Source organism: Myodes glareolus, chromosome X (assembly GCF_982192425.1).
Source record: "Myodes glareolus chromosome X, mMyoGla1.1, whole genome shotgun sequence".
NCBI classification, from domain to species: domain Eukaryota; kingdom Metazoa; phylum Chordata; class Mammalia; order Rodentia; family Cricetidae; genus Myodes; species Myodes glareolus.
Window position 1 is genome coordinate 15,230,830 of NC_142053.1, and position 25,984 is coordinate 15,256,813.

General features: G+C 38.0%; 2 pseudogenes; one reads left to right on the plus strand and one right to left on the minus strand.

Annotated features, from left to right (window-relative positions):
• Positions 1-3,667: 3,667 nt before the first annotated feature.
• LOC125415358 (protein transport protein Sec61 subunit gamma pseudogene) lies at positions 3,668-3,863 on the minus strand (annotated as a pseudogene).
• A 14,595-nt stretch (positions 3,864-18,458) lies between these two features.
• Positions 18,459-18,648, plus strand: LOC148117215 (Nuclear RNase P; annotated as a pseudogene).
• The last annotated feature ends 7,336 nt before the right edge of the window (positions 18,649-25,984 follow it).

Genomic DNA, 25,984 nt, shown 5'->3' on the forward strand with positions numbered 1-25,984 from the left:
GCAATAAGACACCAAAAGGAGATAAAGGGGATACAAATCGAAAAAAAAAAAAAGAAGTCAACCTCTCACTATTTACTGTTGATATATTTTACATAAGTGAGCCCAAAAATTCTATCAAGACTTCCACAACTCATAAACAATTTCAGTAATGTAGCAGGATACAAGATTAACTCAAAAAAAAAAAACTCAGTAGCCCTCCTTTACACAGATGATAAATGGACTGAAAAAGAAATCAGAGAAACATCACCCTTCACAATAGCCACAATAGCATAAAATAACTAACTCTAATCCATCAAGTGGCAGACTTGTATGAAAAGAACTTTAAATCTTTGAAGAAAGAAATTGAAGAAGACACCAGAAAGTGGAAAGATCTCTCATGCTCTTGGGTAGCCAGAATTAACATAGTTAAAATGGCAATCTTACCAAAAGTAATCTACAGATTCAATGCAATGCCCATCAAAATCCCAGGAAAATTCTTCATAAACCTTGAAAGAAGGATACTCAACTTCATATGGAAAAGTAAAAACCCAAGATAGATGAAACAATCCTGTACAATAAAAGAACTTCTGGAGGTATCACAATCCCTGACTTCAAACTCTACTACAGAGCTACAGTACTAAAAACAACCTGGTATTGGCATAAGAACAGACAGGAGGACCAATGGAACCAAATAGAAGACCCAGTTATTAATCCACACATCTTCTAACACCTGATTTTTGACAAAGAAGAAAAAAAATACCAAATGGAAAAAGAAAGCGTATTTAACAAATGGTGCTGGCATAACTGGATATCAACATATAGAAGAATGAAATATATATATAATATATATATATATATTATATATATATCACCATGCACAAAACTCGAGTCCAAATTTATCAAAGACCTCAATATAAAGCCAGCCACACTGAACTTCATAGAAGAGAAAGTGAGAAGTACACTTGAACGCATTTTCACAGGAAACCACTTCCTAAATATAATTCCAGTAGCACAGACACTGAGAGAAATAATTAATAAATGGGGCCCCCTGAAACTGAAAAGTTTCTGTAAAGCAAAGAACATGGTCAACAAGACAAAATGACATCCTACAGAACAGGAAAAGATCTTCACTAACCCCATATTGGACAGAGGGCTGATCTCCAAAATACACAAAGAACTCAAGAAATTGGTCAACAAAAGAACAAATAATCCAGAAAAAAAAAGGAGTACAGACCTCAACAGAGGAATCTCAAATGACTGAAAGACACTTAAGTACATGTTCAACATCCTTAGTAATCAGAGAAATGCAAATCAAAACAACTCTTAGATTCCATCTTACACCTGTAAGAATGGCCAAGATCAAAAACACTGATGACAACTTATGCTGGAGAGGATTGGGGTAAAGGAAAAACTCTGGTATTGCTTGTGGGAATGCAAGCTGGTACAGCCTCTTTGTATATCAGTACAACAATTTGTCAGAAAATTAGGAAACAACCTTCATCAAGATCCAGCATTACCACTTTTTGGTATATATCCAAAGGATGCTCAATTATGCCATAATGACATGTGCTCTACTACGTTCATAGCAGCATTGTTTGTCATTGCCAGAACCTGGAAACAACCTAAATGTCCCTCAACTTAAGAATGGATAAGGGAAATGTGGTACATTTACACAATGGAGTACTACATAGCAGAAAAAAAGACATTTTGAAATTTGCAGGTAAATGGAATCAGCTAGAAAACATCATATTGAGTGAGGCAACCCAGACCCAAATACGCAATTATCGTATGTACTCACTCATATGTGGTTTTCAAACATAAAGCAAAGAAAGCCAGCCTACAAATTACAATCCCAGAGAACTTAGACAACAATGAGAACCCTAAGAGAGACACACATATATCTAATCTACATGGGCAGTAGAAAAAGATAATATCTCTGAGTAAATTGGGAGCATGGGGACCATGTGAGAGGGTTGAAGGGGAGGTAAGAGGCAGGGAGGGGAGCAGAGAAAAATGTATAGCTCAATAAAATAAAATAAAAAACCTGCACTCTAGGTTTCTAAAAGAAATGTGTGACTTTCTCAATACATATCAATTATCAAAGTTAAATCAAGATCAGATAAGCAATTTAAAAAGGTCAATAGACACTATGAAATAGAGGCAGTAACTAAAAATCACCTAACCAAAATGTCCATGTCAGGTAATTTTAGCTCAGAATTCTACTAGACTTTCAAAGAGTTAATGCCAATATGCCTCAAATTATTCCACAAAATAGGAAAAACCTTGCCGAATTTTTGTATCAAGGCCACAGTTATTCTGATATCTAAATCATATATTATGAAGACCAAGCATAAAAAGACAATTACAGACCAATTTCCCTTATGATCAAGATGCAAAATTTCTCAATAAAAATCTGTAAATCCTATCCAGGATACAAGAAAAAGACCATCCACCATGATCAAATAGGCTTCATCCCAAAGATGTAGGGATGGTTCAGCATATGGAAATCTATAAATATAATCTACCATATAAACAGATTGAACGACAAAATCTACATGATCATCTCATTAGATACAGAGAAGGCCTTTGACAAAATCCAACATGCCTTCATGATAAAAGTCCTAGATAGATAAGGGATACAAGGGACATACATAAACATTATAAAGGTAGTTTTAAACAAGCTCATAGCCAGCATCAACTCAAAAACTGGTTTAAAAAAAACACTCAAAGCAATTCCACTAAATTCAAGAATAAGACAAGGTTATTGACTCTTTCCATGTCTATTCCATAACAGGACTTGAAATGCTAGTGGAAACAATAAGACAACTGAAGGAGATCAAGGAGATGCAAACTGGAAAGGAAGAAGCTGAAGTATCATTGTTTGCAAATAATATAATAGTATACATAAGTGACCTTAGAAATTCCACTGGGAAACTCCTACAGCTGATAAACTTTTAGCCATGTAGCTGGATACAAAATTAACTCACAAAATGTCTATAAACAAATTGTAAATGAACAGAGAAAGAAATTAGGAAAACAACACCCTTTAGAATAACCTCAAATAATTTATCTTGAGGTGACTCTAACCAAAAAAGTGAAAAATTTGTATGGTAAAACTTCAAGTCTTTGAAGAAAGAAATTGAAGAAATATCAGAAGATGGGAAAAAATCTCCCATGTTCATGGATAGGTAGGCTTGATATAGTAAAATGGCTGTCCTACCCAAAGCAATCTTCAGATTCAATACAAGTCCCATCAAAATTTCAACACAATTCTTTACAGGCCTTGAAAGGAAAAAAATCAGCTTCAAAATAGAAACACAATAAACTCAGGATAGCTAAAACAATCCCAAATAATAAAAGAATGGCTATAGGTATCACCATCCCTTACTTCAAAATATATTACAGGGCCATAGTAATAAAAACAGCATGGTATTGGCACAAAAGCAGACACATTGACCAATGGAATCAAACTGTAGACCCAGACATAAATCCACAAAGCTTTGGACACCTGATTTTTAAAAAATGTCTGTCATGGTAAAATATTTATTTTGAAATTGCTTTTATTTAGAAATAGAAAATTTCTTGGGTGGAAGGAAAGGAAAGAAAAACACAAAGTATAAGGCAACTTTTTACTTCATGAGCTTCTCAAACCCTCATTTGTTCACTAGTTCCCATGAAGAGAAAGCACTCAGTCACCCAAAATAATGTTATTAATAGGGATATGGGTCAGTTTCACAAAGACACCAATGAATCCCATGATAGCAAACCCTATGGCTGTGGCCATGGTAATCTTCTGGAATTCTTTTCTCTCAGGTTTGGTGCATCTTTTAACCAGCTGAATTGAACTATTGACTTGGCTCAACAAATTGCATCATCTGAACCATGACCGATTGCAGGACGGCAGTTTGAGAAGGCAGAGACACATAGCTTAGGAGAGTTAAACCTGATTATATGTGTGTGTGTGTGTGTGTGTGTGTGTGTGTGTGCAAGAAATGACACACTGGATAAAAGACAGTATGTTTAACATATGGTGCTAGTCAAACTGGATCTTTGCATGTAGAATAATCCAAATAGATCCATATTTATCACCCTGCATAAAACTTAACTCCACATGGATCAAAGACCTCAACATAAAACCAGAGAGTCTAACCCTGATAAATGAGAAAGTGGGGAAATAACCTTGAACTTATTGGCACAGGTGAAGAGTTTCTGAACAGAACACTAATAGAGCAGACGCCAAGATCAACAGCGAATAAACGGGACTTCATGAAACTAAAAAGCTACTGCATGGCCAAGGGTACCATCATTCAGACTAATTGGAAGCCTAAACAATGGGAAACAAGTTTCACTAACTCTACATCCAATACAGGGCTAATAACCAAAGCATATAAAGAACTTGATATCAAGAAAACAACCTAATTTAAAAATGGAGTACAGATCTAAGAAGATAATTCTCAAAAGAGGAAACTGAAATGACTGAGAAACAAAGACTATTCATCATCCTTTGTCATCATGAGAATGCAGATCAAAATTAACATGAGATTTCATCTTACATCAGTCAGAATGGCTAAAATGAATAAAACAAGAGATAGTTCTTGCTGGTGAGGATGTGATGTAAAGAAAACACTCATCCACTGCTGGTGGGAGTGCAATTTTGTACATCCACTATGGAAATCAGTGCGGCAGTTCCTCAGGAAGATGGGTATAGCTCTACCTTAAGATCCAGCTATCCAGTCTTAGTCATATATCCAAAGAATGTTTGATTCTATCACAGAGACACTTGCTCAGCCATGTTCATTGCTGCTCTATCCACAATAGTCAGAAATTAGAAACAACTTAGCTTTCCTCCAAGAGAAGAATGGGTAAAGAAAATGCAGTATATTTACACAACAGACAGACATTAAAAAACTGAAGTCATGAAATTCACAGGTAAATGGATAAATACAATAATACAATACCCAAACAGTGCTGCCAACTGGGGACCAAATACACAATACACAAACACCTGAGTGTATGGGAGAACATTCTCATTTAAAGCACCACAGAAGATACAGTATCATGTCATCCAATATTCCAGCATGGATGAGGGAGGTACACACAACGTTCCACCCCTACCTGAGGAGCTACTGGCAGTTGGTGACTGCTGAGGAAGGGCGAATCCGTTTTCTTTAGAAGTTCGAGTACTCAGTAGTTAGCTACCCAGTAGATAGCTTCATACCCATAAACATACAGGCAGCACTCATAGGACTCAGTTTAGAAAAAAAGGATATGAAGAAAGGGGAGGGGAGGAGTGAAAATGGATATAATCGAAGTACATTGTATATATGTACAAAATTCTCAAAGTACTTTTCTGTTAAAAGAGTTTCCCAACTTTTGCCCGATGATCTTGTTTGCTTCCAATTTCCAGGAGGATCTATATGTTTTTCTTTGGGTTCACCTTGTTATTTGGCTTCTCTAGGCTTGTGAACTATTGGCTTAATGTCCTTTGTTTATGGCTAGAGTCCACTAATGAGTGAGCCCATACCATATTCATCTTTTTGGGTCTGGGTTATCTCACTCAGGATAGTGTTTTCTATTTCCATCCATTTGCATGCAAAATTCAAGATGTCATTGTTTTTTTACCGCTGAGTAGTACTCTAATGTGTATGTATTCCACACTTTCTTTATCCATTCTTCCATTGAGTGGCATCTAGGTTATTTCCAGGTTCTGTCTATTGCAAATAATGCTGCTATGAACATAGTTGAACAAATGCTTTTTATAGTATGATTAGGCATCTCTTGGGTATATTCCCAAGAGTGGTACTGGTGGATCCTGAGGTAGATTGATTCCCAATTTCCTGAGAAACCACCACACTGATTTCCAAAGTGGTTGCACAAGTTTGCATTCCCACCAGCAATGAATGAGTGTTCCCGTTACTCCACATCCTCTCCAGCATAGGCTATCATTGGTGTTTTTGAGTTTAGCTATTCTGGCAGGACTCTGAATGTGGCTGACAATGGGGGCTGACTGAGAAGCCATTGATAAAGGCACTGAGACTTGTTTCTACTTCAGGTACTGGCTTTTTGGGACCCTAGTCTATTTGGATGCAAAGCTTCCTAGGCCTGGATGTATGGGGGAGGGCCTTGGACTTCCCACAGAGCAGGGTTCCCTGCCCTCTCTTAAGAAGAAAGGAGGAGGGAAGAGGGGGAGTGGGGGAGCGGGAGGGGAATTTGAACAGAAAAAAATATAAAAAAAATAAGATTATCAACGTGTATAAATAAATCCAGGAGATAGTACAACAAAGGTGTATGGTTTTAAATTAATGAAATACCTTGGCAAATAGGTTGAATTGTGTCCCCTAAACCCAAAATTCACATGTTGAATTTTTTTCCAGTTTTGTGAGACAGGGTCTCACGCTGTAGGCCAAGTTAGCCTTGAACTCACTACATGATGTTCATGCCTGGCCCTCTGAAATGCTGGGATTACAGTTGTGTGCTACTGCTCTAGCCAGCCTTATGGTAAAATACTAATACAATGGCTCCACTTTATATTTGGAAGTACTGTCCTTACAAGCTTAATTGGTAAAGTTGGGACCATACTAGTGTAGGGTGAGCCCTTAGTCATGTATTACCTATATTATTAAATGGGGATAGTTAGACACAGTCATGTACACAGAGGATGGTATGTAAATACTGCTGGCAGTTCCTATAAATTGTGGAGCTGTAGTAAGAATTTAGGAGAAAGGCCTTGGACTGGAATGCTGTAGTGTCTTCTGAGGGAGCATGGCTATCCTGACACCTTGTTCTCAGATTCCTAGCCTCCAAAATTGTTAGATAACACATTTTAATTGCATAAAGCACCTCATTTGTAATGTTTTCTGTAGTGATATATTGCTTATGATCTAACAAATAAAGATTGCCTGAAGATCAGAATGCAAAGCTAAGCCACTAGTTAGTCATAGAGACCAGGGAGTGATGGCAAACACCTTTAATCTCAGGATTTGGGAGACAGAGGCAGAGGGACCTCTGTGAAGGCCATCCTGGGCCACACAAGATTGAATCTGTCTAAAAGAGAAACAGAGCTCACACAATAGTGATCCCAGCACTTGGGATTCCATGCCTTTAATCCCAGCACTAGGGAGGTGGAGACAGGAGTGATAATGTCTGAGCGGAGGGAGGAATATAAGGTGGGAGGAGACAGGAGTTCAGATGCAGTCTGAAAATGCAGTCTGAGAATTCAGTCTGAGAATGCAGCCTGAGGATTCAGTCTGAGCATGCAACATTCAGTCTGAGGTTTCGTAGAGATAAGATCAGCTGCTTTTGGTCTGAGCATTGGTAGAGGTAAGAACTCTCTAGTGGTTGGCCGTTCTGCTTTTCTGATCTTTCAGCATTTTTTCCCATATCTGACTCCAGATTTTTATTATTAAGACCAATTAGAATTCGTGTTACAGTTTTCTTATGGCAGCTCAAGGAAATAATACACTTAGTGAAGTTTACTATTGTCTTAAAAATAGTTAAGTTCGAATAATAGAAGAACAAGGGAGTACTAGGAAAAACTTTCCTTTCATTCTCTATCTCTGGCACTGAGGCCTCACCACAGGAAACAGAGTTATTGAGAGAGAGAGAGAGAGAGAGAGAGAGAGAGAGAGAGAGAGAGAGAGAGAGAGAGAGAGAGAGAGAGATGGCTGTGATCAAGCCCAGAATCTCGTGCATAATAAGGCAAGTACATCTCTACTCTCCATCACCATCCTTGAGCCAGAGTCTGGTAAAATAATTCAGGCTGGCTTTGAACTTCTAAATCTCCTGCTGAGGTTACAACTATATGTCAAGAAGCCCATCTTGACAGCATAGACTTTAATACACATTATCTGATACTTCATGCCTCTTAGGGCAATGAATGTTTGCCATAGTCTCTAGATCGTATTTGATGATGTATGTGAAAAAGTCCTAAAAGACCTCAATTCATTCTATTGGTTAAATGAGAGGATTAGGGTCTGTTTTCAAACACCATTTATTTTTCCCCCTCTCTTTGGAAGTACAAATGAGCATTCAGTTTGTTCTGAAGATTTTTATTTGAACAAAAAGTAGGAGCACCTCTTATGTCTCAAATTTAAGCTATATCTACAACATTCTCTCTCTCTCTCTCTCTCTCTCTCTCTCTCTCTCTCTCTCTCTCTCTCTCTCCCTCCCTCCCTCCCTCTTATACTTTTGAGAAAATGTCCCAATATACTGCCTAGTCTAGTTATGTTCTCCTGGATTCAAGCCCTTTTACCTCAGCTTCCCAAGTGGAAAGATTAGCAGGCATGCATCACTGCATCCAGGTAATATGATTTACCTCTTTTTCAGTTGATGGAAGAGCACCACTGTCTTGCTCTATAGGGCAAACTTGCCCTACACTTGCTTTCCTTCTTCCTCTGCTTCCTGAATGATGCTGGAAGTACAGGCACAATTTGCATGTTTGTCATTTGTGTCCTTTTAAAATGTTTATTATACATTTTATTTTTTACAACAACTTTTCAATTTAAATATATTTGATATTTGATCATTCATATTCTTCCCCTCTCCCAAGTACTTCCAGACCCTCTCTCCATCCCTACCCAACCAACTTTATTTCTTTAAAAAATACAATATAACAACAAACAAACAACAAAATCTCAACAGAACAACAAAAGTCCCCCAAAACCATGAAAACAAAATAAAACAACACACAAAAATTCAAAAAAAAAAAAAAACCAGACTGTAACCAAATTAAAAGCACTCACACAGAAAAAAAAAACTTGTGGAGTCCATATGCTGTTCAGCTACCTCCTGAACATGAGACTTGTCTTGAAATAGTTGCTATATCCAGTGTCACTCCATCGGAGAAAACTGATTTTCCCTCTCCCAGCAATTTAAGTGACAGTTTAATTGTTAACCTTTATCCTAATGGCTAGGTTTTCATTAATTAATTAATTAATTAAAATATAACAAAATGAAATATAGTAAGCTAAAACAAAAACTATCACATCAAAACTAGACAAAGCAAACCAACAGAAGGAAAAAAGCCCAAGAGAAGGCCTAAGAACCAGACACCCACTCATTTACATACTCAGGAGTCCCATAAGAACACTAAACTGGAAGCCATAATATATATATATATATATATTAATATATATATATATATATATATATTCTGTCTCTGTGAGTTCATATTGGCACAGATTCTTGGTATGTAGTATGGACTTGCCATTAACTCACAATAAGGCCCAGACTAAGCTTGAACTTATAATCTTCCTGTCTTAGCTTCCTGAGTGGTAGGAATACAGGCCTATACCGCCATGGCCTATGATAATTTACAATTTTATAGTAGCTCTGTTTTGGTTTCTTGGATCTTAGACAGTCATTTTTGTATAAGTTAATTATTTGTGATCAATACTTTTTAGAAATATTTATTTATTTATTTATTTACTATGTATACAATATTCTGTCTGTGTGTGTGTCTGCAGGCCAGAACAGGGCACCAGACCTCATTACAGATGGCTGTGAGCCACCATGTGGTTGCCGGAAATTGAACTCAGGACCTTTGGAAGAGCAGACAATGCTCTTAACCACTGAGCCATCTTTCCAGCCCCGTGACCAATACCTTTTAATTTAGTAATTTGAAGAAGAATGAATGGTTCTGAAAACCCTCAAGATAGGATTTCTGTCCAAAAGCCAGAAGCCCTTCAACACTTTTTGAAGGAGCTCTGCTAAAAGTGTAATATTTTGAAATTGTAACGTTTGTTATATACTCATAGAACTCCTAATATTTTATTAAGTGAAGCAAATAAATTAGTATTAGAGACTGCCCACAAACAGCCTTTAGCTGGTAGATAAGATAGATAATTATATTAATTTAAAATAAAACAATACCCTCAACTAAAATCAGTCATAAGTGAAAAAGTTAAGACTTTTTCATATAGAGACAATAATAAGCGCTGTAGAAAACCTTATACTATTACTGTGGCCACACTAAATCCCTACAACTCAGAGATATTTTAATTTAGAGTGCTTATCCATACTCTGAGGGTTATAGTTACTAAATTTCTAGAAAAAAATATACTATACCAGATCAAGAAGTAAGTTTAAGACAACATTTGGGAAGAGGTAGACCATATTTAATATAATATAATATCAGAATTAATTAATGAGCTAAATCTGAATTTTGTGCTGTGAGAGAATGCTCTTGTACCTTGTAAAGATTTGTCACTCATATTGGCTTAATAAAATACTGATTGGCCAGTAGCCAGGCAAGACTAAAGGTGAAGTGACCAGACTAAAAAATTCTGGGAAGAGAAAAGACTCAGTCACCACCCAGATGCAGAGGAAGCAAGATGAAAATGTTGCACTAAGAAAAGGTACCAAGCCACGTGGCTAAACATAGATAAGAATTATGGGTTAATTTAATTCTGAGATTTCATCTTATACCTGTAAGAATAACCAAGACCAAAATCATTGATAACAACTTACACTGGAGAGGATGTGGGGTAACGGGAACAATCCTGCATTACTGGTGAGAATGCAAGCTGGTACAGCCCCTTTGGATATTGGTATGGCAATTTCTCACAAAATGAGGGAACAACCTACTTCAAGACACAGCAATACCACGTTTGGGTATATACCCAAAAGATGCTCAATCGTATCACAAGGACATGTGCTCGACTATGTTCATAGCAGCATAGTTTGTCATTGCCAGAACCTGGATACACCCTGAATGCCCCTTGACTGAAGAATGGATAAGGAAAATGTGGTACATTTACATAATGAAACACTACACAGTGGAAAAAGATAATGGCATCTTGAAATTTGTGGGCAAATGGATGGATCTAGGAAACATCATATTGAGTGAGGTAGACCCAGAAAGACAAATATCATATGTACTCACTCATATGTGGCTTTTAGACATAAAGCAAAAAAATATGGCCTGTAATTCACAATCCCAGAGAACCTAGACCACAAAGAGGACCCTAAGAGAGGCATATATGGATCTAAGGTACATGGGAAATAGAAAAATGACAAGATCTCCTGAGTAAATTGTGACCATGAAAGAGGGTAGGAGGGAAGAGTAGAGGAAGGAAGAATAGAAGAGAAAAATATATAGTTCAATGAAAACCATAAAAAGGGAAAAAATAGAAAAATTGTATCAATGTACAAAATTTGTATACAATATATAAAGGTCCAGTCCAATGCAAAATATATAAAATAAGTCGTTGCTTTTTAAAAAGTAGATTCAATAATCTGTATTTTTATTTTATCGTATCTATATTTCCCTTCTTTCTTTTCAGAGCTGATTGATTAATCTACCCTTTTATTCTATCATATCTCTATTTCCCTTTTTCTTTTCAAAACAAGAACATTAAATCTAATCTCTTTCCTTAAGTTTTTTTCCTGATCATTATCAATAACAGCTTATAACCAATCCCCTTAAACAATAAAAAATATCCATGACCTAATGAAAGACCAAAAATACATCTCTTGAGAATGTGGTCATTGTGTTCTTAGTTTTAGTTCCTGCTGTCTAGGGGCAATGGCATGTTTAGGGTATCCTGTATAGCAAATTTTGGGTTAATTGTCAAGTCTTTCGAGGGGTAACTGTATAATTTGTTGTCCAATCTCTGTGTAATGAGAAAGTGCAGGTCTTGTCTCAAGTCCTAGCTAGAGTAGTCTGTAAGGTTGGATCATCTGAGTTAGTTACCTCAAAATTGTCTTGAGCAGTTTGTAGTCCAAAGCTAATATTTAGGTGGTGTTTGTCAGCTTAGTGGTGTTATTCTAGTCCTGAAGGAATTGTTGGTGTGGGACCCCAACTTCAAAGGTTGTTGTTATGTGTGGTCAAGTTTCACTGCAGACAACTGATAGAGACTCAAATGAGAAATCACATACAGGAAGGTAGATGAAACATTTTTCTAGAATTAGTTAGTGCTCAATATGAGCATTAATATCATGACAAAAACTTTATATATATAAATATAATATATATATCATACAAATTTTGAGATAATATTTATACCTTAATAAAAACTTTTAGAGTCAAAATAATGCTGGCATAACTGGATATCAACATGTATAAGAATGAAGATAGACCCATATCTATCATCATGCACAAAACTCAAGTCCAAATGTATCAAAGACCTCAACATAAAGCCAGCTACACTGAACCTTATAGAAGAGAAAGTGGGAAGTATACTTGAACACATTGGCACAGGAGACCACTTACTAAATATAAACCCAGTAGCACAGACACTGAGAGAAACAATTAATAAATGGAACCTCCTGAAACTGAAAAACTTCTGTAAAACAAAGGACACAGTCAACAAGACAAAACGACAGCCTACAGAATGGGAAAAGATCTTCACCAACCCCACATGAGACAAAGGTCTGATCTCCAAAATATACAAAGAAATTGGACACCAAAAGATCACATAATCCAATAAAAAAAATGGAGTACAGACTTAAACAGAGAACTCTGAACACAGGAATCTAAAATGGCTGAAAGACACTTAAGGAAATGTTCAACGTCCTTAGTCATCAGAGAAATCAAAACAACCCTGAGATTCCATCTTACACCTGTCAGAATGGCCAAGATCAAAAACACTGATGACAGCTTATGCTGGAGAGGTTGTGGGGAAAAGGGAACACTTCTGCATTGCTGGTGGGAGTGCAAGTTGGTACAGCCTCTTTGGATGTCAGTGTGGCGATTTCTCAGAAAATTAGGAAACAACCTTCCTCAAGACCCAGTAATACTACTTTTGGGTATACACCCAAAGGATGTTCAATCCTACCACAAGGACATGTGCTCAACTATGTTCATAGCAGCATTGTTTGTCATAGCAGAACCTGGAAACAACCTAAATGCCCCTCAACCAAAGAATGGATAAGGAAAATGTGGTACATTTATACAATGGAGTACTACACAGCAGAAAAAAATAATGACAGCTTAAATTTTGCAGGAAAATGGATAAAGCTAGAAAACATTATTTTGAATGAGGTGACCCAGACACAGAAAGACAATTATCACATGTCCTCACTCGTAGGTGGTTTTTAAACATAAAGCAAAGAAAGCCAGCCTACAAACCACAATCACAGAGACAACAATGCGGACACTAAGAGAGACTTACATAGATTTAATCTACATGGGGAATAGAAAGTAGAAAAAGACAAGATCTCCTGAGTAAATTGGGAGCATGGGGACCTTGGGAGAGGGTTGAAGCGGGAGGGGAGAAGCAGGGAGGGGAGCAGAGAAAAATGTAGAGCTCAATAAATATCAATTAAAAAATTTCAAAAAAGAGTCAAAATAAAATCACAGGATTATGAGATAAGTGGCTATAAAATGGTCCTTAAAGTTTTGTTTTTATTCTGTCCCATATCACGTGGGTCTTCTGACATGAAACAGAGATTTGAGGATTTACTTTAACAAGCATGCTTGGATTTAGAGAGGGAGAGAGCCACACTCCAACTCCAAAGCCTGCTTTAATCTTTAATTAGACTGACACCACTAAATGACCATTTGCATTATATATCTGTAGAGAACAGCAGCAATAAATATTTGGGAAGATTTATGGAACTTTATCATGTTAAAAATATGATATATCTATAGAATAATTTACTCTTTACCTTGGGACATTTTTCCTGGATGATTTGTCCGTTTTCTTCATATGTTTCATTTGTCCAGTGGTCTTTTGCATTCCTTAGCCAGATACCTTTTTTCTCATGAAAAGATAAAAACAAAACATTTTCCCAACCCTAATTTTGGGGAGGTTCTCTTTTGGCAAGTTACATCTGATCAAATGAAAAGCATTTGTTAGTTTTATAGGTTAGTTTAGATTAAATGGTCATGCTGTTTGATGAACTATCATCTCTCTTAATTAAGAAGTCTCTCTTGTTCAAATTGAATCTTTATCAATTTTGATGGTATTCATAGCTTTTCTTCTTCTGTAGAAACAAAGCAAAACCCCTTCTCCAATGTAACACATGTCCTGGGATCCATTCTGAGGTCAACACATCATTATAGTACACCAGATGATTTAATTTCATAGTTTTTTTCTATTATCCAATGTCTCTCCGCAGCTGTTGTTCCTTTCTCATTAGCATTTTAAAAATTCAAAGTTAATAAAACATTATGTACTATATTACTGGGGGTCTTTATTACCCATTTCTCTTTACTTAACATATCCTTTAGAGTTCAAGTTGATCTTTCTATAACTGCCTGCCCTGTAGGATTGTGTGGTGTATTTGCAATATAATTTTTATTATAATAAGCAAGAAATTGTTTCATTTTCTTAGAAACATATGCCGGAGTATTGTTAGTCTTAACTTGTATAGGTATACCCATGATGACCATAATGTCTGGCAAATGTGTGATTACCGAATCAGCCTTTTCCGAACTCAAAGCAGTTGCCCATTGAAATCTTGAATAGATATTGATGGTGTGGTGTACATATTTTAATTTTCCAAATTCTACAAAATGGAACACATCAATCTGCCAGATTTCAGTCCTTTGTGCATCCTTTGGGTTACTTTCTTCAGATAGTGGAGTTTGGTTATATAAAGAACAAGTAGGACATTTTCTTATAATTTCTTTGGCTTGTTGCTAGGTGATGAAAAAAACTTTTTAAAGATCCTTTGCTATTGACGTGATGTTTTTAATGAAATTCTGAGGCCTTCAGAACATTTCCAATCTATATTTGATCAATTTCTTCAATACCTTTTGCTAGAGGGCCTGGCAGACTGTTATCGGAAGTATGTTATATATATATGTGTATATATATATATATGTATATATATATATATGTATATATATGGGATGATTCCTGTTCCTGTTTATTTCTTGTAACTGAATAAATAATAAAGTCAATTCTGTATAATCTGGTATACATTCAGTGGTTTCAATATGCAAAACAACTCTTTTTGCATATTGTGAATCAATAACTATGTTGAGAGAACCCATGAAATCCATTAATACCATAAGAATAGCATGTAATTCCAACTTTTGGGCAGAATCATGAGGGATTTGATACACTTTACTTAAATTTTCTTATTTGTAATCTGCCTTTTCTGATTTATTCTCATCAGTATATAATGTAGGGACTTAAGATATTGATGTTTCCCGTACAATGTGAGGAAGGATAGAGCTGGTTCTCTTTATAAGTTGAATTCTCTTGGTTTTGGGGATAGGTGTTTTTACTCTTTCCCAAAAAATTACTGCAAGCTCTTTGCCAGGGTTCACTTTCTGCCCATAATTTTTATCATTATTAAAAGATACTATAATTTCTGCTGGATCTATTCCTGCTAATTGACAAAGTCTCAATTTTTTTTCAAATTACCTCAGAGATCTTTTCCACATAAGTTTTTAATTTTTTACTCTGTTTATGTGGTAAAAAAAATCCACTCTAAGATAATATCTTCCCTCTGCATGGAAATTCCTGTAGGAGAATGCTTAGAGATTAATATGACTAGAATGCATTTAAGCTTCAGATCCACATGATTCACATGTGCCTTCTATAATTTCTCTTCCACCAAAGTCAATTCTCTCTCAGCTTCAGCTGATAATTTCTTAGGACTATTTAAGTCCTTGTCATCTCCTAAGGTTTTGGAAAAAATTACTCAGCTCATCAAGTTTTATCCCAATAGTATGCTGTACATAGGAAATGTCTCCTAGCAACTTTTGAAAGTCATTAAAAGTCTACAATCAATCTCTCCTAATTTGAACCTTTTGGGGTCTAATTTTTTGTAAACCTAATTTATTACAAATAATTAATGGAATATCCTTTTGGATGTTTTCAGGAGCAATCTGTAATTCCCAGCAAGGAAAAATTTTTCTTACTTCTTCAAACATTCTTTCTAAAGTATCTACATTTGAATCAGCTAGTAAGATGTCATCCATGTAAAGGTAAACTAAGGAATGAGGAAAATACTTTATTATCATTTCCAATGGCTGCCATACAAAATATTGGCACAGGGTGTGGCTATTTAACATTCCCTGTGGGTGAATCTTCCATTAATATCTCTTAGCAAGCTGAGAATTATTTTAAGTAGGCACTGTGAAGGCAGATTTTTCTCTGTCTTTTTCTTGTAAAGGTATAGTGAAAAGCCAATCTTTCAAATCAATAACTATAAGAGGCCATTCTTTTGGTAATAGAGAAGGCAAAGGAATTCCAGATTATAGCAGACCCATAGGTTGTATTACCTTGTTGACTGCTCTTAGATCTGTCACCATTCTCCATTTACCAGATTTCTTTTTTATAACAAACACAGGAGCATTCCAAAGGCTGGTTGATTTTTCAATATTCTGAGCATTTAACTTCTCCTGTATCAGCTTTTCTAAGGCCTGCAGTTTCTCTGTCGTTAAGCACCATTGCCCAACCCATATAGGTTTGTTCATCAACCATTTTAAAGGTACAAGTGTTTTGAAAGATCAGCAGTTGCTGTACCCTGTTCTTGTACAACCTGAGTGATCAGTGACTGTTCTTTATAATACCTTCTAATATTTTTCCCAGAAACATATGTTAATGTATAATTTGTTTCTGAGATGAGGGAATGTTAATCTGAGCATTCCATTGCTCTAACAAATCACATCCCCACAAATTCATTGCTATGTTAGCCACATATGGTTTATGATTTTAATTTTCCTGTCTTTCCTTCTGGCCCTATGCATTCGACTCATCTCACACTTTGTTTTACCTAAGAAAAAGTTTCAATCCCTAAAAACTGAACATTTACCTCCTAAAGAGGTCAATTTAGATGCCAAGAATTTGGTGCAATTATTATTACATTAACACCTGTGTCTACCAGACCTTCAATAACAAGGTGATTTTTTCATATTTTTAATTTTGGTCTTTGTTCATTTATAGAAGATTGTCAAAATATTTGTTTTATGGTTTCTCCTGAAATTTTTTCTTTCATCTATAGTTTTTCTAACATCCAGAGCAATATTTTTTCTTACAATAGGCATTAGGTTCTTTAATTGCTCTGAGAAGGCTTTTCCTTCATAATGACAGGAAATGATTGATCTAAAGTTGGTATTGGGGCCTGCAAGAAGCCCCCCCAAAGACTTTTCCAAAGACACAGGTTTACCTTGACTATCCTTTGTTGAGCTAAATTCATTAGTCCAATGCCTGCCTTTGCCACACTTTCCACATAATACAGAAGGGGGGCATTCTGTTTGAATTATGCTTAGAAAAAATATTTTTCTAGGAACACCCTGTTTACAGTCCCTTTTAAGGTGATCTTTGTTGGGAGCCACCTGGAGGCACAGGTGGTCCTGCAGTTTGGAGGTAGCCACGTGGGGCTGAGCACCCTTGCCTGCACATGCTCAGACCAGCAGAATGGCATTAACCAATCAGGACAGCGTTCAAGCTGCTCCACCGTTTAAAAGCAGCTGCCTCGGGGCCCAACGCTCTCTCTCTAAGCTTTCTCTCGTCCCTGCTCTATCTTCCCTTCCCCCAATTTTCCTCAAGGGAATGCTCCAAATAAAGATGTGACCAGAGAAGGAATTCTCGTTTTTGGTGGGGTTCATTCCTGCTGGACAGGATGCGCCCCGCAACTGGTGCTCGAAACCCCGGGACGCTGAGGGACCCTGACAACTACGCCGGGGGACCCTGAGAAGGAAGTGCCCAGCAACGTGCTGAAAGTCCGGGAGAAAAAGCTGAAATCAGACACCAGCACAGAGAGCCGTGAATTTCAGAACTCTGAGAACGTGGAGCGGTGAGTGACGTCGGTTGAATTCCTCCAGAAAGGGGAGGGAAAAGAATTTCAAAGGATAGGCCTAAAAAGAAAAGAAAATACAAAAAAAAATCAAAGTTAAGGTATCTGAAAGAAGGTACAGAAAGCAACGGGGAAGAAAAATCCCTTAAGTTCAGTGCAGGAGGAATGTGAACAGCAGCAAAAAAGGCGAGGTAACTAAGGCGGGACTATGAGGACGATGGGGTACGGGAGACCGCGGCTTCCGCTCCTTCTCCGTCCACCTGCGTACTCGCTGTTAGAGACTGGAGGCAACAGTCTCGTAGGGAGGCGGGCTTGATCGAGTTCGAAGACTGCCTTCCCTATTCTTAAAGAGCCACAGAGCTTTTGGAGGTGATTTTCGCCTAATTTTGTTAAGAGAGCTCAGTCTCTGGCTCTCACGTACAAAAAACTTTAATTTTTGACTGAGAAAGACAAGCTGCTTGATCGTGCTGAGAGTGCTGGCGGCAGCTGGCCCCCCTTTGAGCGGTAATGCCTGATTAGAAACACGGAAGTGGGCCAGGCACGGTGGTGCACACCTTTAATCCCAGCTACTCAGGAGGGAGACGCAAAATTAGCTCATTCGGGAGGCGTGGCCATGCTAACCAGTTGCTGGCGGGGAATTTGCTGGAGTCCGCAGAGGCCTACGAAAAGCCAGGTCGCTGTGGGCTAAAGTCCGTGTGACATCAGAGGCTATATGTCCCGGCCTTCTGGCGGGGCTATGGTTTTTGGAGGACTTTTTCAGCACCTGAGCGGACTCGCCTGACTGAGGCGGAAGCTGCGTGGTGAGCAGCAGCGCCGCTTAAGACCTAAAGACGGAGACCCCTGGGAAGGTCTGAGACTGGGGCCCCCGCGGCCCTAACCGGGCCCCCCACGGGTGGGCGGATGCCCCCCTTGCCGGAGCTTGGCGGTGCGAATTCAATGCCTGAGGTGAGGCTGAGTTACAGTTCGCAGTTACGGAATAAATGGCGAGCCCGCGCACGGCCCGGGGCGGGGCCATGCCTTTGGGCCATGCGGAGCGCGCCACAATGGGCCTCAGAGGCGGGGCAACCGCCGCTGTCTGCTGCTGCCGCTGCCGCTCAGCCACAGCCGCCAAGAATTCAGTCAGATAAAAACATTTGTCGCCAAAAATTCAGTCAGATAAAAACATTTATCCCCCAAACATCGCCCCTTTGTCAGCAGGAAGTAGTAGATGATCGATGGTCTACGTCCATTCTCCCTCAAAGAACTGGTCCTAATTATCATAATAAAGGCGCGTCAACCTGGTTACCATTACCTTTTGCCTCTGGCAACGGATGGAATAAACAATGCTACCTAGAGGTTTTTTCATTTGAATGCAGGGAGCTGGAGAGATGGCTCAGAGGTTAAGAGCACTGCCTGCTCTTCCAAAGGTCCTGAGTTCAATTCCCAGTGACAACTGCTTTGGTTTTTAGACATAAGAGGGGGACTACACTACCAGTGACAGCTTCCCCCAGAGAAAGGATTTCTCTTGCATTCTTTACACTTAATTTTTAATTCAAAATTTTGCTGGTACAGGCAAACAAGATTTGCTCTTTGAAACGGAGACATGCAGATCTCTAAGTTCAAAACCAGCCTACTTCCAGTACTGATTGTGCTGAATTTTTACACTGAGAGTTTTTAATACTCTTAAATGTTTATTTGGGAGGAGAGTTTTGTTTATGTTTTTCTAGGAATGCTGACATACATCTGGGTGCCAGCGAGACTGACAAGAGAAGTAAAGAAGAAGATGACCCAGTGGATGCTGAGTGTCCTGCTGTGGAAGATTCATGCGGAGACAGCAGAGATGACCTTCTGGGCGGTGCCAAGAGCAGCTGTTTCACACCATCGACTTGAGCAACACCCTGTGCAACCTCTTATCTCTTAACAATTTTCTGACTGACTCTATTTTGCCTTTTCCTTCCTTAGGAATGGGTGGGAGCAGAGATATTCTTGACATGCTGTGTATAGGTGGAAGTGCTGTATGTCTTTGATTGGTGTGCTACCTGCTAGCCCAAGTGTGGTGGGGACCAGATTGGAAAATAGTTTTGCCTTATTGCTCTTATTAACAAGAGAAGAGGGAGATGTTGGGAGCCACCTGGAGGCACAGGTGGTCCTGCAGTTTGGAGGTAGCCACGTGGGGCTGAGCACCCTTGCCTGCACATGCTCAGACCAGCAGAATGGCATTAACCAATCAGGACAGCGTTCAAGCCGCTCCACCGTTTAAAAGCAGCTGCCTCGGGGCCCAACGCTCTCTCTCTAAGCTTTCTCTCGTCCCTGCTCTATCTTCCCTTCCCCCAATTTTCCTCAAGGGAATGCTCCAAATAAAGATGTGACCAGAGAAGGAATTCTCGTTTTTGGTGGGGTTCATTCCTGCTGGACAGGATGCGCCCCGCAGATCTTGATTGCCACAATTGAAAATTTGACATTGCAATTTTTCTTCAAACCTCTAGAAATCACCTGTCACATGGTCACGAGAGTCAATATTGATTGTATCTCAGATCCATTCCTCCAAAGGTAGTGATCTTGCCTTTAAAGGCCTCATTATCCTTTTGCATTGAGAATTAGCACTTCCAAAAGTCAGAGATTGAATTATTATTTGTTCAGCTTATGAATTTGGTATCATTCTGTTTACTGCTGTTGTCAATCATTTTAAGGAATCAGTGAATATTTCTTTTAGGCCCTGCATGTCATTACTAAATAACACAATCTTCTTTCTCATTTCTTCAATTCTGTCCCAAGCATTCGAAGTTGCTGCATGTCATAAAGTCAGGATGTGGTCAACATATAGGGATTGCCTTTCTATATTAGCATAATCTCCTCCAAGAAGTGTGTCTTTGGAGACTTCCATTCCTCTAGTTCTACTCTGTTGTTCAATGGTCCACTAGGTCCTCCATTGTACTTGTGGACTAGGCTCCCAGATTGTTGTAACTAAGTCTTTCCAGTCTTGAGGAATAATTCTATCACAAGTTGATCATGAGTTTAACATCTGCTTCACAAATGGTGAATGCATGCCATGTAAGACTACCACTTCCTTGAATCCCCTTAAATCTAACATTGTCACAGGAGTTCATTCAGCTCTTACAGAGCCTTAGGAATATCTATCATTTGGCAACTCCTGTAAGGAAAACCTTAGGCTGTTCCTCTCTAACCTTATAAAGCAATACTGAAATTGGTTCTCCATTTAATTCCTCTGTCTGAACCTGAATATCTCCATTATCTGTTTTATTAAGTTTTTCTAAGGTCTGTATCTTGATGTTCATATCAAACAACTTTTTGGAAATAAACCAAGAAATATCAAGATTATAATTAAGATTGTATCAATCCCAGTTGACTATCTCTTCATTTAATTGCTCTATTTTAAGTCATGCATTGTGTAATCATACAGAGACCTAACTCTCTATCACAATTGTGTTTCCCATTTTTTAACATGGGAAAAAACTCCCTCTTTTAACTAATTCCTCCCTTTAAGAATTCCCAATTTTCTCACCAAATCTGCTACCAATGGCAATAAAGATGTGAGACTGGCTGCTGCTGCATAGAACAGTACAAGCCTGACTGCATTTCAAGGCAGCTACCTAGTTTGGCAGCAGCCTCAGAAGGGAGTTCATGAAAAGCCCACCAAAAGAGAAGAAAGGAAAACCTAGCCAGCAGGGCATTGATTCCTGCCATGTGTAGCTGCAGCCTATGCCAGTGGCTGTAAAGCCATAGACAGGTAGCTTTTTTTTCTCATGAATTTGTACACCAAAAGCTGGGCACCAGATGTAGCATGAATCTAATTGATCTTAATGATAAAAACTCAAAGTCAGATCTAAGAGGATGAAAGCTGAGAGATCAGAGAAGCAGTGCAACCAGCCACTAGAGTGACCTTTTACCTCCACCAATGCTCTGACCAAAGGTGTGATCCTGTCTCTAATAATCCTCAGACAGCATCTGCTCCTGTCTCCTCCCTATTCCACTCTTCACCCAGCCTTTTCACTGCTGTCTCTACCTACCTAATGCTGGGATTAAAGGAGTGTGCCACCACTGCCTGGTCTCTATGGCTTACTAGTGGCTTAGCTCTGCACTCCTCTTCAGGCAAGCTTTATTTGTTAGATTACAAACAAAATGTCACGACAAAGGCTGAAGGTAATTCGTTGGTGATTTAAAATCCAGTCACATTGACAATAACAATTAACTATTATATTTTAAAGCCAAGAAGATACTGACAAATATGTTTCATTTCATGTGACTCTCATACAGTAACATATTACAGGATTAGATTAGAAAAAAATATAGCATTACCTCCTAATTGAATGACAAATATTTCCATGATTGAATTTGGAAATAGGAAATAATTATATATGCACCACAATATACTTACCATCTCTGTAACAAAAGTGGAAATTAAAATATATATGAGTACATTATATATTACATATGTACTATATATAATATGTGTGACTACATTACAGATGTTGTAACTCAAAGACCTAAAATATTCACTGTCTCATGACCTATAATCACAGCAGTTTGCTCAGCAGCTTTCCTTGATCCTATCTATTCTTTAAATATGCAATCTTTAGGCATAAATATAAATGAACATGAATCAATTATTTTCCTGGAAGGCTTTTTATTCAGACTATGTTGGTATATAACAGTTCTTGGAAAATATACCAGAGCTATAAATAGGTTCTCTGTACATTTGAGTTCATGAATATTGTTTAAGACCAGTACCTCAAAGCCAACTGAGGAAATTATCACATGTTCTTGAAATAAATAGTAGTTTAAATCAAATAAGAGATGGATTTTTCTCACTAAATTATAATAAGGAGCAATAATCAATTTCTATCTGCACATGATAGTGTACAACTGTAATCCAAGCATTTGGGAGGAAAAAGTAGGCAGTATTAGATCACAGATGCAATTCCTGTAGAGATTAGTCATGTCTTATAGCCCATTTGATATCTTCCCTAAACTACTAAGATCCTGTAAGAACCAGTGTAGAGTGAGGTGAAATGATTAGCTTCCTGAATTTTGATCTTATATCCTATCAAGTATATTCATTAAACCGCTTAACTCAGAGATGTATTCCCTTTAAAAAAAATTTAAAAAATATTTTTAAAATAATGAATTTTCTTTGTCTGTGGGCTTCTGTTGAATATCCTATCCGAGCTTCCCCCATTGAGAATGGCTAGCCTCACTAAAAGATCTTTAATCAGAAGTTGTCTCAGAGCATCTCTTTATGGAATCTGGAAAGAATCTTTATAATTAAAAATTTATTGCTGGGTGTAGTGGTGCATGCCTTTAATCCCAGCACTCAGGAGGCAGAGGAAGATGAAACTATGAGTTCAAGTCTATCCTGGTCTACACAGTGCGTTCCAGGACAGCCAGTATTACATAGTCAGATCCTGTCTCAGAAAAAAAGGAAAGGAAACTTATTGCTTCTAGACTATCAGTTAGATCTTGTCTCAGAAATTATAAACATCTAATACAGAAAAAAGAGAAAAAAAAAACAAGAAAAAAGAGAAGCCAGATATGGCATACAGACCTGTATTTCCATAACTTTGGAGGCTGAAGCAAAATGATTGCTATGAGTTCAAAGCTAATCTGGACTACAAGGTAAGACCTAGACTCAAAATAACAATAACAAACCCCAATATCAATATGGTACTTTATAGACTATCAAAAAGTGAAGCATAGGAGGTAGAAACATACCAGAAGTTAAGAGTATTTGTTGTTCATGCTGAGAACCTAATTTCAGTTCCTGGCACCCACATGATGGTTCCCAACAACTTGTAACTCTAGTTCCAGAGGATCTGACACCCTCTTCTGAACCCTGTGGGCTCCTGCATGTACGGGATGCACATGCATCACACTCAGGCAACAAACACACACACGAAAGAAATAACAGATAAATATAATTTTAAAATTTTGACTTTTAAAAAAAGTGGAACAGGGCTGGGGGCATAACCAGGTTGGTGGGTGACTTGCTTAGCATACTCAAGGCCCTAGGCTATTTTCCAGGCACTTCACAAATCAGACACAATAGCACATGTGTGCGATCACACCCCACAGGAGGTGAAGGCAGAAGACCAGGAATTTAAAGTTATCTTCAATTACATAGTGAATCTGAGGCCAGCTTGGGATATATGAGACCCTGCCAAACAAACAACTAACTAACTAACTAACTAACTAAATAAATAAATAAATAAATAAATACGTAAATGGCAAAAATAAACATAAAATTAAAAATTAAACACAAAATGCCATCCAGAAGCACCATTGCTATCGAGAGTGGATAAACCCGAGTCTTTATCAAGAATTCTGTACTTTAGAGAACACCCAGTTGTTTATGGACTAAGAAAATAGGGTAGGCACTCCTGAAAGAGATACAAAACATAACAATCCAGTGTTTAAAGAGATAAGAGAAAAACTAAACTGCTGACTAATAAAACATCCACAAATTGTCCACAGACTCCATTCCATCCTTTTGTGATTGATCCATTCCTTTTAGCAAATTTTATTTGGCTAGAAATGTTGATATAGCCATGGACTAGGTAGGCTAGAGCTTCACAGTGATTAGAGTGAATTAAACTTCTTGTGGATGCCTGGGGTCATTTGGAAATAAGCTTGCATCATGGTAAAGTACAACAGGTATTAATGATAGGAGATTGCTCAGCAGTCAAGGCATGACAGTTACTAGAGAAATCGCTTAATTATTAATTATGACTTACGGCTTAGCAAAAACTGAGACATTACCAATTACAGTCTTAGTAGTTTTCTGTAGGAGATGAACTAATTGGGTTTTTGTGAGGCAGGACAAGACCACTGTGCCTTTGAATCCAATATTCTAACTGGTTGCCTGGGTGATTCTGGGCAATCTATAATGGATACGCACAGTGAAGAAAACAGCTTCTCTCTGTATTTTAATGAAAAGTACAGCGTAAGTACATATTTGATGGGTTTAAGCTTTCTTTTGTCACTGAATTGCTAGGCTCAAGCCAGAATAGATTGAAAATTTTTCATAAAACACTGATTGAAGCAGCATAATATAGGGAAAATGGAGTAAGGAGGACATATTGGCAGGTAAAAGTATGCCAATCAAGGAAGAAGAAACTAAAGTTCCTACTTCCTAGACGAATCTGGTTTGTATCAAGCTGTCAGAAAACTAAACAGTATACTATACTTCATGAAACTGTTAACATGTTGGAACATGCTAATTGGGGTAACTTCAATCTGTGTTCTCAGGCCATGGTCACTAATATTTGGCACCAAAATGAACCTTTTTTCCCTTTGAGGTAAGAGTTGTGTTTTCCATCAACAACTAAATACTTCTAAAATCCTCAGATTCTTTTGTTGTTGTTGTTGTTTTATTTTGTTTTACTTTCAAGACAGGGTTTCTCTGTGTAACAGTTCTGGTTGTCCTGGAACTAGCTCTGTAGACCAGGCTGGCCTTTGGTGCAGGAGAACAATTCTATATCTGTCAATTATGTTTTAAATAAATGCTGATTGACCAGTAGCCAGGCAGGAAGTATAGGCGTGAAAATCAGACAGGAAGTAGAAGTGGGGATTAAGAACAGGAGTATTCTGGGAAGAAGGAAGCTCTTTCTACGGTTCTGCCCAGATTACCAAAGAAGCAAGATGTGACCTGCCCCACTGAGAAAGGTACTGAGCCATGTAACTAACATAGATAAGAATAATAGGTTAATATACGTTATAAGAGCTAATGCGAAGCCTGAGCTAATGGACCAATCAGTTTATAATCTTATGGAGACCTCTGTGTGATTTTCTTTGGGACTTGCTGGCTGTGGGAAATGAGTAGGATGGAAACCCCAACAAGCAGACCCTCATGTTACAGGCCTTGAACTCTGAGATCTCCCTACCTCTGCCTCCTGTGCTCTGGGATCAAAGGTGTGTGCTACCACTCCTCAGAAAAATCCTCAAATTCTTGGATGAAGAGATCAGATCTCATTTTCTTATTCATAAGGAGAGGAATGTAGAAAAGCCATGATATTCCAGGAAGGTTTTTTTCTTTATTTATTGATTTTATTGAGTTCTACATTTTTCTCTCTGTTCCCCCCTTTCTCTCCCCTCCCCTTCAACTCTCTCCCATGGTCCCAGTGCTCCCAATTTACGCAGGAGATCTTGTCTTTTTCTACTCCCATGTAGATTAGATCAATATATGTCTCTCTTAGGGTCCTCATTGTTGTCTAAATTCTCTGGGATTGTGATTTGTAGGCTGGCTTTCTTTGCTTTATGACTAAAAGCCCCTTATGAGTGAGTACATATGATAATTGTCTTTCTGGGTCTGGGT